The sequence below is a fragment of the Bidens hawaiensis genome, unplaced genomic scaffold, assembly GCF_021521415.1.
Source record: "Bidens hawaiensis isolate Kalapana, Puna unplaced genomic scaffold, B.hawaiensis_p1.1 tig00004685_1, whole genome shotgun sequence".
NCBI classification, from domain to species: Eukaryota; Viridiplantae; Streptophyta; class Magnoliopsida; order Asterales; family Asteraceae; genus Bidens; species Bidens hawaiensis.
Genome location: NW_027491287.1, coordinates 1,302,349 through 1,315,865, shown reverse-complemented (window position 1 = coordinate 1,315,865; position 13,517 = coordinate 1,302,349). Strand labels below are relative to the sequence as shown.

Genomic DNA, 13,517 nt, shown 5'->3' with positions numbered 1-13,517 from the left:
GATCTGAATGAACCAAACAGCCCCTTAATTTTGGTTTGGTTCGTCGGATTTTGATTTGGCAAATTTTGGTTAATTGAAGATACACGAAAAAAAAGTGAATTGATTTTTGGTTAATTCGGTTTTCTGTTAAACTTAACTTTGTTTTCAATATAATCGAATTTTTCATTTAAAATGGGGTTACGACACAGTTTGTTGACTGTTTATCTGTCTCTCTGTTGTAATTAGATCATTTTGAGAAAATTAATATATTTTTAATACAAAATATTCACAAAAATGATATGTGTTTTAAGATAATGAATTCATAGCCATTCCAAAAAAAAGTTACATTTTCATGTTACTAAGACTTAAATAAATTTATAATGTTAATTTTTTTTTTGTAGTTTATAAGTTAAAACTTAAAATACTACTGAGAATTGTTAATTTTGGAATAGAGGAGATGTTGATGGATTTGGTTTTGCCATGTGACATTCTTTCCTATTTTTGGCTTTGTTTTGAGATATTTTGATATTTACATAAAAGAAAAGCGAAATCATTAGCTATACTCATTTAAAAAAGAAACGTACTATGATACAACATTTGATGATATCTCGTTATTAAATGTATAGTTTGTTTCCGAATAAGTGCTCATTATTTTGTCATAAAATGAGAATCTAGGTTGGTCTAACGGTTAGTTCAAAAATAAATAGCGCATTTTATTTAAACCAATGAGGTTGATGATCCATTAATAAAGACAAATTGGTAAAATCTAGTTACCAACAAACGTTTTATAAATTACAATGAGACAGAGATCATAAATCTAACAAATCAAACTTTGTACCATTGATCTAGTCAACCCCAATTTTCTTTTATCTTGACACCACTCATAGAACTGACAGAATATTTACTTCCGCCACTCCTTTACTTGAGTTCGTGTTAACCCCGTTAAAGATCTTTTCATTCCTTGCACTTCATATGTTCCAAATCGTGACCTGAAAGATTGCTTGAATTAACTTTCTTTTTAACATGGAACAGGCCGAGTAATCATGATGCTCAATAACAATTACCCTTAAGTATCACCCGCGGGTTATAGAGAATCCTCTTATAAACCACCCGCGGGACACATGGATCACCCGCATATCACGAATAAGGAGGAACGTCCTCATAACACATGCGGAAGCATCCTGGCTTCCTCAAAAGTCATCCGCAGGATAGGATATCTATCCGCCTAAACGTCCGGAAAACAAGGCCAGCGGGACAGCTGTCATAACTCAAATACTCTCTAGAAGAAGGTTCATGATTCTTACTTGGAGAATACGTGACTGAACAGCCAATAAATAAAGGACACCTGGCCAGTTTGTTATAACCGTGCACATGGCCAGGGTGCAATCCATCCTATCATCGGGCGACGCGTGTCCAGGTTGTTATGCCCATGCACATGGGACGTATAGCTCAACCTATCACAAGAGGACACGCGTCCAGGCAGTTATCAAAGATCTTCTGGAAGAGGACAGTTGGCCCAATTATCTTCCTACATCCTTCGGCTATAAATACCTTGTCAAACGGTATGAGGTATTCATTCACTCACTTGCATTCTGACTACACTTAGTCTGCTTACTTCAGTACTTTCTTCATTTACGAAGGTTACTGATTCTCACGCCGGAGGGTGGTTACAGGAAGACCCCCCTATTGTCCTTCCTGTAACGAGACTCACGGTGTCTGTTTTGCAGGTTCCGGTCATTGGACTTTGGAAAGCTTTACTCATATCTTAGTTGTAATTATCGTACTTTACCCTGTAGACTCATTGGATCCAGGACCCATACCCGGGGGTCGGATCCGTATTTCTTCAATGTCTTGCAATGTCTTGCCAAACCATGTCAACATGTAATTAACAAATGTTTAACGCGTAGACAATCTCTTAATGATCCAACTAGAAAGGGCAAATTAATATTAATAATGGCCACTAGCCTAGAGGTGCACAAATCGGTTAACCGTTTTCTTTTCTTTTTTTTTCGAAAACTAACCGGTTAGACAAGTTTTTCGGGTCAGGTAGTAACCGGTTTTGACGGGTTAGACTGGATCGGTTAACTGGTTAATAACCGAAAAAACCCGATTTTTAATAAAATAATAATTAAAAAATCGGTTAATTGGTTTTGAAATCAATAATATAAACCGTTTACTAACCGACAACTAAGATCAGTTAGTAACCGGTTACGAAATCAGTTAAAAACCAGTTAACCGTTCTCCTTGTGCGCCTCTACACTAGCCCACTATTACAAGGTGTAATAATTTTATTATTAATAAATATAGTTTAGTAGCTCCTTACCAAATTAGCCCTATGTTTGGTACTTGTTCAACAAATACACATGCACGCTACGTAACTTATGTTACTCTGTCAATGGTGCGAGAACAAAAGCTGTCTACCTTAAAATATATAATATTCGTGAACATAAAAAATAAATCGCATAAAGTGATATCATGATTTAATTAATTATAATATCTAACGTGCAGGCCAATAGGCCATCTACCTCTTTTTGTTTAATTAAGTGATTAAAATAACTTTAGCTATTATACAATTATACAAAGTATAATTTTGGATGTTATTTAACTACTTATCGTAAGTTATAACTTATAACCATGGATGTTACACTATATATCCTGAACTGTATATTAAGTTGAAGGTCAATTACTTTTTTAACATTATTTTTACACATATAAGGGAAGTGTTAGGCTGGCTATGAGATCAGTTATGCGTCATGACCAGCCTATAACACGAGATTAAAAGTGAGAATGATCTATATGTAAAAAGGTTCAACGCATAACCATAAATATAGCGAGAACTATAATTAAGAACTAACCTCACTAATATGGATCAAAGACCGTTTTATTATTTAGTTCAGGTGGAACAATATGACTTTTTTAGAAAGACAGACAAAAATTCTAGACGATTAATTTTTTTTCATAAAAAAATTGCCGTTCATCTCTTCTATATTCATGATTTATTTTGTCACTCTTTCTCCGAAAGTCAAAAACTTACGTCTCTTGTTTGTTTTTCATTCAAATTTATCCATGTTGCGCGACGACAATTAGGATTGGCCATTGGAGAAAACGATTAAGAGATGTGACGAATAGTTTGCATACGTGTACGTGATTAATCAAATTAGTTACAACAATAATTTTAGATGATCGAGACGAACCTTTACAAGTTATGAGGGAATAAATAATCATATAAACTACAACACATAGTTTAACAATTGAAGCGTCTGTCAAGCACACAACGTGTTTAACTTATACAACGATGTTTTGTATAAAAACTTTACCCACTTAGAAATATTAATTGAATTCTGAAATATTATTGTCACAACTTTATGAATGCAACCTGGACGTATTGATTTAGACACATTAAACAAGTCTAGTTTAATAAATGTGTTGCATCTACACGTTAACTATAGCACAAAGTAGTGGTCACGTACGTGTATTAAATAAACATAAGAGGACTAACAAGTCACATGTTCCATTAAATATCATGTGGTACTCTTGGATGTACAATCCAAAAAAAAATATAATTTTAAAAAATAATTAAAGATATATCACAAGAACCTCACTAACCCTTTTGTTGTTTCTTTTTAAGACGGGATATATACAGTCTATATAATAAAAAGATTATAGCAAGATACCAGATAAAATATGAAATTACGAGGAAAAATTAAAATTTTCATCACTCGTTCCCATCTAACGATTGCATCTTTGATCCGTATTTGTTCAGTAAGAGCCTTATTATCTATGTTTATGTATCCATTAAACAAGTCAACATACCTTGCAAAATTAAGTTTTAGTAGAATTTAGGTTATATAGTGAGCTAAACACTTTGTAATAGTTGGGCTAAACATTATTGTTGGAGCCAAACTATGTTCGTAGCAAATGCAATATGGTTACAAGCAGTGTTGCAAAAATCCCGACTAGACACTGATTTATCCGACTAGACACCGATTTATCCCCAATTAATCGCTAGTCCCCACTTCACTGATTAATTTTGGGCTAGTCGGCTAATTAATCGGTCAACGGTCATCTCCGACCAAAATCAGCGATTTCCGGCGAGATTCCGACCAAAATCATTGGTTTCCAGGGATATTCAAGCAAAAACTATTCCAACCGATTTCCGGCCAAAATATGTTTGTGAATGTATATAAAATGAAAATTAAATCTAAAAATGTGTGTGCGTATATATAAAAATGAAAAATATACATTAAAGTGATCCGATTTAATCGCTACTCCCCAGCCCACTGACCGACTATCGACTAACGATTTTTACAACACTGGTTACAAGAGTGTCTTTTAATGAGTGTATATGTTTAGTTATTTGATACTTCTAGTTTGTATTTCCGGTTGTCTATTGTTTTGGGAGCTTCAGTTGTTTGTTGTATACCGTTTAATGACGTGTTTGGTTATGTAACAACCTTTGATCGTTGTTATTGTACTTTGTTGGTTCGTAGTTGTTGTCATGCTCTGTTGGTTCCGCTACAAGGTAGTTGGCAGCTTGGTGATCTAAGGTATGTCCTATGTACTTTCACACTGTAATTAGATGAACATAAAGCCTTGTGACATGTTGGAGACGATGGTAACAGAGATGATGATAGCTAGGGCCTAGGGGCGAAGTATACCTAGGGCCCGAGGTGACCCCAGCCCCCCTGTTTTTTTCGCAGCAGTGTAAATTTATCCGTTTTCGATCAAAAATTTGAGCCCGGCCCCCTTGTTTGTGAATTTTTGTTAACAACTGGTTCCATACCGGAACCGGGTTTTTCCAAATTTCAAAAACCCGATGTATACCCGAAAAATACCCCTAATAAGTGCAAACTTTTAAAAAATCCAATCTATACCCGAAAACCCCCGTAAATAGGGTTTTTTCAATACCCGATAATAGGGTATTCAAATACCCGGTTTTAGAATACCCGGTTCTATACCCAACCCGAATCCGACCCGATTATTACCAATACTCGGTCATACCCAAACCCGGACATTTAAAAAACCCAATTTGTGCACCTCTACAAGAAGGTACCTTATATTGCTTAGTCCACATGTATGCCTTTTAGTGGTCACTCCAATATAAATGCCACTCTCATAAATACTTCTTGAGAAACACCAACAAAATTGCATAATATTGCAGCCTGGACCATAATAAAAGAACAGCAATGTGTCCTTATACAACTAATATCACTAAAACTACATCTAGCTAATAGAACACAAACAAGTATAATCCTTTGAAAAACATATTTGAACCAATTAATATTCATATACCGACGAGATTGAACACTTCTAGTTAGCTAATCACAGCTTTAAAGATCTCCAAGATTACAAAACAACTTAAACCTGATTATCAATTAGCAAAACTCACCTATTATTATTATCAAATCTTTTGACTTTTGTTGACCATATCATAGTAAGTAATATAGAACCAACAACCAATCATATTCCGTTATTCTTGTTGGCAGATAGAATATCCCACCGTCCAGTCGCCCTCTTAAGTCCTGCAAAAATAAACCGAGACATGACTTTTCGATTTCAGAAACTCATATTCTGAAACATGAGTTGGTGGTCAAAGAGCATACCTGATATGAAATGAAGCCAACTGATCTTGAACCACTTCGGTATCAATTGTAAGATTCGGTTGATCATGAAGAAACAATGTTTCCGTGTAGGGCTGCACAAAAGAAACATTCCCCACTCCATCAAACCCAAGATTATCTATCTGCCTTGAGTGCGACTCATAAACAACAAGTTGTCCACTATTAAACCGAATTATAGGATCGCCTCTCTGTCTAAATCCCATTACGAATTCCTCACTTGGTGAGTTAACATCGAAAGTGAATATCTTTGTAAACGAGTTTGGAACACCGCCCTCCATCATCCACAAATTAAACACCGTTCTGTTAGGCTCCTCAACATTTTGAAGCACGACAAGAGACTCCCTTAGCTTAGATATGGTAAGATAATGCGGATTGGCTAAGCTATCCGGAAGGTCTACTTCCCCGAGTTCTTCAGTTGTGATATCAAATGAAACAATCAGATACTCAAACGTACGCTCTCTTCTAGCAAGCCAATAAACAACCCCACCTACAGCTATGAAACAATCGGCATGTTCCGGATGAGAAACGTAAAGCTTCGTAAGAATGGCATTGGCGGGTAGGCTTCTCCAAGCCCGTGTGCTTAATGTCCACACATCAAGTTTATTTACCTCTCCCGATTCCAAAGCATCGGTAAATACATTCTCAACACATGTAATCTTGACAATCTTGAGGTCATTAGTCTCACGGCAAAAACCGAAACCTAACACGACGTCATGAAGACACCCGTGTGCCACAATAGGCACATCAAGATGAAACCCTCTTCTAATACTTGGATTCCAAAAAAAACGGTGCTACCAAGATAAAAACACAAAAGCCCGTCGGAGCATCCGACATACTTGGTATAGTCGGGCAAAGGGGGAGGAGTCAAGTAAACTCTATTTAGGGCAAAAGTATCATCATCAACGATTGACAAATATCTTTCTTCTCTTACTTGTTCATCATGATATTGTACCCATATATGTTGCTTGTTGCTGCTATAGGAAGCAACGAAACCAGCACTGTAGATATAAGACTTCCATGTCTTGGAGACCGATCGGAACCGAATCAACGACTTGACAGGGAGGCATTTCATGATTTGCTCTTGGATCCCGAGTGGTAAGTAGTCGTAGTGTGACATCAGTATACAACACTAATTGCGTCTTTTTAACTCCAAACCCTAAAAAATAAATATTAATAATATAAAACCAATCAATATTGTATTAGCTAGCCCTAAAATTACCTTTTTTGAGACAAGTTCAGATAAGTGCGTGGCTGGTGAGTGTTGGCTGAAGCACACACAATGTGTTATGTGTGTTGCGATGTTGAGAGTTGTTACAATGGCTGTTTGGGTTGAAATGTGAGGTTTGGTCAACAAAAATCTATATCGGTTTATAATAGGTTTCGGGGTTGAAACCGGTTAGGCAGTTTGCTATGGACGCGGTTAGGGCTATCCAACCGCTCTTCGCTCGAAAAATGTTTGCTCGTTTTTTCGCTCGATTGAAAACGAGCCGCTCTGCTCGGTTCGGTTTGTAAACGAGCCAAGCAACAAGCAAAGATCTGCTCGATTCGGTTCGGCTCGAATATTTTTAATTTATCTTATATATAATTATATACAGACAAAAGAGATAAATATAAGCTTACAATTATTTTCACCTTTTAAAATTTTCATATTCCATAAATTTTATAGTTTTATTTGTTCGCTTCGAGTTTTTATAATATTTGAAGTGTGTTTACATGATTATTATATCTCACTTCAAACTTATTTTTAATAAAAATTTACAATCTATTACACGTTTGTCTAAAAACTACTTATTTATTTATAAAATATATTATTTACAACCTTCAAATTTGTTTCTTATTGAAAATTTTAAAGTGAAAAAGAAATATATATATATATACACACACACACTAGTGAAAGAGCTCGCGCGTTGCGGCGGGATACAATAGAAATTCGGTCGATGCGTTTACGCATCGAAGGAAAACATTTTATATAAGAAACTGAACTAATGGAGGCAAACCCTAGAATCCGTAGATATGATTTGGGAATTGAAGATGAGTTCTTAAAGTAGGTTTCAACTGAAAAGGATATGGGATTCAATAGCGGCTAGATGGAAAGGGTAAAGTATTCATCTGTTGCATTCAAATGAAAGATTCAATGACTCAAGCAACGAATGTGGTAATGACAAAGCAATGAATGGAATTGAAGATAGCATTCAGTCCAACATTAAATATACAAGCGTCTCATGAGATAGAAAAATAGGGAGGTGAAAGGTTGCCTATATGTATTATAATGTAATATATATATATATATATAATGGGGCGTTAAAGTGGCTGTAAACCACACTGGGACATTATAAAAAGGAGCTTCGATGTCTTGTTTCTTACATGGAGATGATGTGGAGCGGCTTTATTGGCCAGGCTACGATCGGTTTTGGTTTGAGTTTTGATCGGTTTCGGTTTGATTAACCGGTTTTGATGGAGAAAATTACAAACCGGTTTGAACCTACGGTTTCAATCGGTTTAAAAGTTTCTACATTATCGGTTTCAAATTGGTTCGGTTTTGGTTTTATTTCCGGGTTGGTTCGGTTAACTGATTATTTTGCCCACCTCTATTTGGTATTGTGATATGTTGTGAGATGATAAGTTAATAAGTTACAAATTTGTACTTATTAACTAATGAGAAAAGTTATAAAGAGGTGAAATAAGGAATCCCAGACACCCCGTAATATTGAATATGATATAAATAATAAACAAGGAACTTTTCACTCGACCAGTTCAACATTATTAGTAGTATGGGTTTCAAGTTCTAATTTTTGTATAGTCCTTAAAAAATTTAATATACCGCTTCTATTAAATTATTAAAAAACATTGGTGTTTTTGAATCCCAAGCCATACTACGTGGATCCGCCCAACACAAACATTTCATAAATATTCATTTTGCTTCAACTCAGGTTTTTAGCAGTGATTCCTAGCCGGCTAGCCGTATAATCATTTTGAAAACATATTCAAAACTCTAGAAAGTTTTCATTGGACAGTTATCTTAAGTCTTAACTCTATGGTTAAACGTTATAATGTCTATAAAAACCACACAAATGAAAGCAAAAGAATTATATCTCTTGGGCTATTTTCAAAAAGATCCATCATTAGATCCAAAATCAACATAATAAGAAGGCCCCTACACAATTTCAACATTTAAAGTAAATTCAAGTCCTACAAATTATTAAAGTATTAAACCAAAATAGAAAAGTTAAATGTTTAATCAATTACCTCTGGAGTTTAATCAAAAATAAGTTTCGTTTTTAACTATCATCAGTGAAGAAACTTGGACTAAAATACCGGGAGGGGGGGGGGGGACTCAACATGTATTTACAAAATTCACAAACAAGAGGTCGGGCTCAAATTTTTTGATCAAAAAAGGCTAAATTATTTTACCGTACGTATAAAAATATTCAGACGAAAACGGGTAAATTCACACAACTGCGAAAAAACAAGGGGGGCTGGGCCACCCCGGGCCCTAGGTATACTTCACCCCTACTTGTATGTTATATCGCTCTTCATAAGCTTGATAAAACCTTACAAAGAGAGAGGATTTTTCATTTTGATAATAGTGAATAGTGTATGTTAACTGCTTTAGAACAAAATGGCAATAGTCATGCTCCTTTTGTATTTACTCTTAAAGGCCCAGTGAAGCGCCTGCGAATAAAGAGTATATATATGAATGGACTGCCTATGTAATTAGAGGTCCAAGGAGATATAGCATACCTTTCTCGCCCTTTTGGCTAAGATCAAGTGTAGTATTTGTTCTTGTCGGTTTGATATCTGATTTGTGAGTAATCAACGGCTCACACAATACTAATCTTATTTTCTTACGGAGAAAGATCAATCACAATAGCTTGCTATTTGTGGGGGTGGGGGTGGATGGGGTCTTTGAGCGTCGCCTTGGTGTTGCACTATTGCCTTTGCCTGGTGCACCCCTCCAGAGCATGGTTAAACGAATCCAAAATTCAGCTTAACAACAATAGATCTATTCGAATGGACTTGAAACAATCAGAAGCGGTTTTGGTTGTTGATGAGCCTTTCTCTCTCAATATATATATCTCTCTCTCTCTCTCACTACAACCTAAGCTCCATTTATGATTGTCGTTACTGATTCGTGATAACATAATGACACACTCGATAGATGTTTGACGAACCATTTTGCCATTATCCAAGGTCGATTTACATCTAACCATGGATCAACTGTAAGACTTCAAAGTAAATTGTTGCAATTAGTTAGTAAGTAAAAGTTTGATACAAGGTTGGATCTTGGTAGATGGATAGTCGACCAAGAACCCGAATTTGCAACCTTTTATTAAAGTTTTGTATGTTATTTTATATCGTATTAGTTCATTTCAAAGACTCGTTAGCTCATATAATCTGTCTAATCCTCTCACTTAAAACTAAAATGTTCTCACTTCTTTGTAACTAGGAAACAAAAGTATCTTACGACATAATACAAACCTGACACAATAAAATAACCATACACCCAGTAAGGCTATGCGTAGTGGAGGGGCTACAAATTGGGACGAATTGCGACACGTGACACCCAGTCAGTAAAGGGTAGGAATTTGTTTTTGGGGTATAATGGTGTAGGGGCTACAAATAGTAATATAATAATAAAATCTTTCCCCCTTCCGGAGACAAATACCCCACGCCCCCGCCCCATTTCGCCTAGGGGGCGATGTTCCACCCCAATTTCGCCCACATTCTCGCCCAATACGTTTGGCCTAATAAAACGAATATAGCTCAAGTGTTATCTAAGCCTAGTTCGAATTTATGCTCAAATTTCACCTCAGTATAGTATTTTGAGTCAAAAGTTTGCTTCTTGCTTAAAATTAGCTCGATTCTAAACGAGCCATCTTGACTCGAATTTTAAACTAGTTGAGCCCGAGCCAGGGTCGGTTCAGCTCGTGGTTTGCTCGAAAATAGCTCGAGTCTAAACGAGTCTGCTCGGCTAAGCTCCTGCTTTATCAAAAACTCATAACCTCCACAACCGTACCTTATCTTGTAAAATATCAAGCGTCAACTGAACCACAAACTCACTGGCGATGACATCATCATCATTATTATTATCTCAAGCTTCATTATTCAGACTTCCGCTTAAACCTCTATTTCACTGATTACTCGTTATTTTTTGAAGTTAGTTAGGTTTATAGATTCAATTACATCGAGAAATCACATTCAGTTGAATTATATCGGAATTCGTACACTCGTGGCGTTAATACGTTTCGGTAAGCGAACTGCTCGTGGTGAACTGTTCGGCTGGAAGTTCATTTATGGTCGATTGTTTAATAAATGAACCGACATGTATAAGGAATTTCATTTGATTAACTAACTGAAACTCTGATAATGTGTTTGTTTACGTTCGTGTTTATTTGATAAGGTGTTCGTGTACGTCTGTTTGTATTCATTTATGTTTGTTCATTAAAGGTTTTTTAATACTTTTTATGACTTTGTTGATCTTATTATATATATCTAATCAAAATTATTAACTATAAAACAAATCTATCTATTCTAATAAATGACTACTCATTTTTGTCACTTGTCACTCTCATACTTCTCTTCCTTTTTTTTCAACATTTCAATATTGATCCTTATATATTTTAAGTCATTTCATTATATGAATTAAAGTTTATTTTTCTTGAATGTAAATCTTATTCGATTCATTCATTAACATTAATGGTAAAAGATAACAAAATAAAGGGAAATATCAAAATTAAAGTTGCAGACCTATTAGAATAAAATTTTAAAATCATAGGTAATTAAAATCAAGGTAAACTATAACTCGTTTTTAAACTGGGATTTGAGCAGCAATGCATAACTTTTTATATAAGATTGGTTTCAAATTTGGATTTAAAGTTTTCTCATATGTATTTGAATTCAGTAAAATGTGTATTTTCTTAATTTTCTCCAACCATTTTATATAAATATTGCAAACATGAAGAATACATTATATATATATATATATATATATATCGGTGTTTAGCATTAAACCATTGAAGTTGATTATTATAATTATAATTCATATGAATAACGATTTACTATATGAACTATTTATCATTTATTTATATGACTTTTTTGTGCAGTATAAAAGGTTAGCAACAAGAAAATCAATATTTAGTTTTCAATATTTTCTTTCATAACTCAAGACAAAAATGCTCCAGAAATATATATTTTATGACTTGATTTATACTTTTTTATACATTCAAATATACTAAATTTAATATGCCTTGTAAGACTAATTACTTAATTAAAAGCATTCAAAATTTTAAACAAAAAAATATGCTTCAATCCTTTTCCACTATTTTCGATTCCAAAAATCATTTAGGATATGAAAACCTAAAATATCGTTTTCATTAGTTATTCATTCAAATCATTTCAATATTATATTACTTAGTAATTTTATTTTTAGACAAATACATTGATTTGAGGTTATGTTAGTGTTACCTATTAGGTAGTACATAACTAAAGTGTCTATTATAGTTTATATTCAAAATAATAAAGCTACACGCAATTTTTTTTTAAAGAATTTACTTTTATTTGAATATGGCTTTAAGGTTAGTATGTCTTTGTCATTTTTCATTCATATGAAGTGAAACAAATCATTTTGTTATATTTAAATTTTGGGTTTTATATGTTTCTTGATTATACAATTGTTAATTTTAATATATAAAATTAATTAAAATTGGTCATATGCAGAATATTGTCATTTGGTAAGCAAGAAAAGTAATAATTCAATCTACCTTAAACTTTGTGTTTTTCAAACAATGACACTTCTAATGGGACGGAGGGAGTACTTAATTGTAACATATTTGTGTAATTTTAGTTATGTAATTTATGTAATTTTCATATAAATTGTAATTGTATTAAAAATATATGATCATTTTGTTGATTGTAATTTACTTAATGGTTAAAGTTTAAAATTTTCATCAATTACCCGTGTAATACACGGGTCTCAATCTAATGTATATATATATATATATATATATATATATATCAGTATTATGTGATTAATTTATATGTAAGTTAACATATGGATATGAATATTATAAGAAACACCAACACAAACTTAATCAACTTGATATCTTTCATTTACAATGGCAGGTTACATTTACAAAAGGATAGCTAAGATCAAAGCATAATTTATGGCCAAGGTAAAGGAAAATAAAAACAATTATTACAAGGAGGTTACATAGTAATACATGTTACAAAATTCAAAACTTGAATTTGGGGGGGAACCGAGTGAACTGCGGGTCAGGTATGATTTTAACCGTGTTATGTCTTAATAAGTGTCACTTAAATTTTTTTGGGACCATTTTCCGCTGCATTTTACTCTATTATAAATTTTATTTGGGACTTATTTCAAGATCGTCCATCTTGTGGGGGAATATTAGCAATAATAATATCCCTCCAAAAAATAATTCAAACTATTTTAAATCCACAATATGTAACTTATGATCATATTTTTTAATAGGTAATTTTGTTAGTCTTTAATGTAGATGATTTGTAACTTGTAACTTATTTTTATTTTCTTGTATTTATAGTTTAGGGTTAACTAGGTTATTGTTAACTAGGTTAGGTACCCGTGTAACACACAGGTTAAAAATTTTAAATTTTATAAGTCTAAACTGTATAAACAGACAAATAATAATTAGGGATGATGGGCGTGTGTGTATACATATGTACATACATATAATGTGATATGAAAACTAATTTACACTGTTATAGTACAATATATTTGATCTAGATTGAAAATTTAATTAATACATAATACATTAATTGATTGCCAAATGTATAAAAGATAACAAAATACTAAGACTTCAAAAAATTTTAAACATTAACTTATAAAATCATATATACCAGTATCAAACAAAAAAAAAATCAACCTCAATCAAAATA

At 33.6% G+C, this 13,517-nt stretch overlaps 2 pseudogenes; one reads left to right on the top strand and one right to left on the bottom strand.

The window, feature by feature from the left end:
* Window positions 1-5,482: 5,482 nt before the first annotated feature.
* On the bottom strand, window positions 5,483-6,717 carry LOC143627511 (putative F-box protein At1g47790; annotated as a pseudogene).
* A 2,620-nt stretch (window positions 6,718-9,337) lies between these two features.
* On the top strand, window positions 9,338-9,556 carry LOC143627661 (U2 spliceosomal RNA; annotated as a pseudogene).
* The last annotated feature ends 3,961 nt before the right edge of the window (window positions 9,557-13,517 follow it).